This window comes from Cynocephalus volans, chromosome 4, assembly GCF_027409185.1.
Source record: "Cynocephalus volans isolate mCynVol1 chromosome 4, mCynVol1.pri, whole genome shotgun sequence".
In the NCBI taxonomy this organism is placed as follows: Eukaryota; Metazoa; Chordata; class Mammalia; order Dermoptera; family Cynocephalidae; genus Cynocephalus; species Cynocephalus volans.
In genome coordinates, this window is record NC_084463.1 from 80,008,850 (window position 1) to 80,012,460 (window position 3,611).

The following is a 3,611-nucleotide window of genomic DNA, read 5'->3' on the forward strand; positions in this document are numbered from 1 at the left end:
AAAAAAAAACAAACAAACCGCCACTAAAAAGTGAAATCACTTGCCGAAGTTCACACAGCTAGCAAGCGGAAGAGCCAAGCTTTTCCTGGGTCTATCTGATTCCAAAGCCAGGTTCTTAACCAATGTGCTCCCCAGCCTCTCCATTATCATGTGGATGGGAGACAAAGAGAATAAGTCTAACAGGGGAACTAAGGTTTGTGTGCATCAATTACCAGAACTTCTGGTTTTAGAGGTTAAATACAGTCTGTGTGATGCAGGCAGTTGGGCCATCAGAGTTCAAAGGAGGAAGAGACTACTGTAAATGGACCTTTCCCTTAGTAGGCTTGGCCTTCATGTGGTCCCTGGGTGACACTGGGAACACAAACCAGCTCAGCTTAGAGAGGTTTAGGGCACTATATTGCACCATAAAAGCTCGGCTCAAAGAAACCAACTTTAACAAAGTTCCAATAGATCTTCCGTATTGTAGCATTTGACACATCTCCCAGTTCAGCCACCTGCCTGTCACCAAAACACACATCCCCTAATAAACAACAAGCATATTTTCAAGAGAGACAAAAGAAGCAAGAATTTACAGGCCATCTGAATATGTGATCAATTTTGCAGACAAGTATACGTGGTCTCACAAATTTCAATGTGCTGACAGAAATAACAGAAAAGCATATTTAAAACCAGGACTGGCCTCAAAAATGAGAAATGCATGGGGATGTGTGGCTGTCATAATGCTAGGTCACTATAAACATACACCTACTTCTCTTGGAAGCAAAGAATGGCTCCTAAGCAAAGAATTCTTTAAGAATAAACATGAGGAGGTACTGTTTTTATTCAGAGTGGTTGACGGGTGAGAAGAGCTACCAAATACCTGAGGGCTACAGCGTCTGCCAAAGATTGCAAAGGAGGAGCCAACGTTTCATACAAAGTGTGACTCTTGAGCTACGTCCTTTTAGCAATAACAAGCATCCTCAGTACTCAGTAAACAGACCCTTCAAGCCTTTGTCCCAATCTACTTTTCTAGCTTCTCCTCCCCTCTCTCCCCGCTCTACTTCAACCAGACTAATTCCATGTCTGAGATCTTGTAGGCACTTAATATTTCCTCATTGAATGAATGAATGAAATGGTAAATGCAATTATATCTTCAATGGACTCATGCTATCTTCCTCCTCCCCTCTGTGAAATCCTACCCTAAAGAAAAGATCTGATAAACTTGGACCTAAAAGTTCTACACATGACTGCGAGAAGCCTCCAATCTAAAGCAGTAGTTTTCCACCCTGGCTGCACATTAAAATCACTCAAGGAGCTTTCTAAAAACACTGATGCCTCGGCCTCACTTTGACAAAATCTGATTCAAGTGAACTGGAGAGGGGCCCAGGCCATGGTGTTTTTTCCTAACGTGCAGCCAGAGCTGACAATTTCTGGTAGAGTCCAGCCTAGCCCTGTTAGAGGTCCAGAGAGTTGATGTCGCTTCTCCATGGCCAGAAAGCTAGTAGGTGACAGGGCAGGAGATGAACTCACAGCATCGCTGAGCCCCTCTAACTTTCTTCAGCTCTTTATCTCATGCGATTCTTCCTTCTCTGTGGCTTACGTTTCTCAGACTTCATTTTTTTTCTCATTCATATATTCATTTAGCAATTATTAAGAACTTACCATGTGCCGTGTGCCAGGTATACAGCAGTGAGCAAAAGAGCCAGTTTCCTCTCACCTTGGCCTCAGCAGGAAAACCCTGTGTGCCTGGAGGCCCTTATCAATTTGGATCATTCTGTTTCCACGAATTAGTGAGTTTCTTGGGACTAGGGGCCGTAGTTATTCATCTCTGGAACTTCAGGGCATAACACATTGCCTGGTATGGGGGCAGATTTGATAAATGTTTGATGAACAAATAAACGAATCCAAAAAATTTCTAAAGTCCTTAACATTGTTTTACTCAGGACAACCTCAGTTTTGTATCACAGAAATCTAACTTAAATCTGCTGAGGCAAAGAGGGCATTTATTTGCTCATAACTGGCAAACCTAAGGGTCAGAATCCCAGAGCTCAGACTGTGTCATTGGAATTCCCTCTCTCCTCAGTTCCCAGCTGTTTGTCTCATCGTGGCTTCATTCTTAACCCAGGGCTTCTCCACGAGACAGGCAAGGCGGTCTACCAGTAGCCCCAGGCTCATATCCCCTGCTTATAGCATTCCCAACAGTAGCCACGTATTCTCCCCAGAGAAGATTCTGATGACCCAGTCTGCCCATCCCTGAGCCAAACACTTTGGCTGGTGATGAGGACACTTTGGTCAGCGTGGGTGATGTTCCCACCCTAGGGCAGTCAGCAGGATCCCAGTATTATCAGTTTCACCAGGAACATGTGGAATGGGCAAGGAATCCCCCTTTAGGAAACAGAAGGATATAGGACAGTGTGCTGGACCACCATGGTCTTCTAGGTCTTTCTATACTTCTGCTCCACCATACTTACCCAGCATGATGGCTTTTGTCCTCATCCATGTAATTTCATGGATTCAAGGTAGGTGCCACAGACCTACACAGAAAGAATGCGTTCAAGGCAGGATGGCAGGGGGAGGGGCAATCCAGCCTTACCTGTCCCTTTGATCAGGAAAGCAAAAACTTTTCCAGGAATACTCTTAAAAGACTTCCCCTTAAATACCACTACCCAGCTCTGGTCACACTGCTACAACCCTAGCTGTAAGCAAGGTCAGGAATCTAGTTCTGACAAAGGGGAATAGAATTTCATGACTAAGTTGCACCAATACTGATCTCCGCCACCCCCACCCCTCCTGAGGGTTAGTCAGTCTGGCTCTGAGCTCCAGTAACATCTCTGTCTCTCTGATCGTAGGAGAACATCCACTGCACAGCAGTTGCTGGTTTTTTCCGGGCCCCGGCCCTTGCTAGGATTTCGAAAGAGGTGCCCCTAAAGAGGTGCCAGGAAGACAGCTTCTTGTATCCCCAACGCTTAGCGCAGAGCCGGTCTTCATTCCACCCACGTTCTCTGACTACCTTGTGCCGGGCCCTGTGCAAATAAGGAGGCGCTCAGTGAACGTTTCCTGGATGGGTGGCTGGTGGATGGGTATCACCGCTGCCCAGCAGCTCCACCCAGAGCAGCCCGGATCTCCCTGTCCCCCTCCCCTCCCCTCTGTCTCACCCCACGCTGTCATTTCACCTTCCTAAAAGCCTTCCCTTTGCGTGTGGAGCCATTAGACGGTCCCTCTCGATCTTCAGGCAACAGCTAGTACTTTCCCTCCCTGCTGTCACCCAGCATCCAGCTGAATCTTGAATCAACACCAGTAAACTGGGCGTGAGCGGAAGGAGACTGCTCACATTATTTGCCATTATTTACCTCTGACTGTGTGCATTCCCTCTCCTTCCCATACTCGTTTGCATTCTCTCTTCCCCCTTCCCCCCTCCCCCCCGCCCCGCTCCTTGGGAACTGGTTCAACCACAGTACAACCAGCTCGTCTGCATGTGGCCCTAGAGAACCCCCAGGAGCCGGAGGAGGAGGAGAGAGAAGCTGCGGGCGGCAGCGGCAGCGGCGGGTGGCGGCGCCGCGAGCTCCCAGGCCCGGTCCGCGCCGCGTCGCCCGGGAAGCCCATGCCCAGCCCGTGCCGCCCGGGGACTGCTC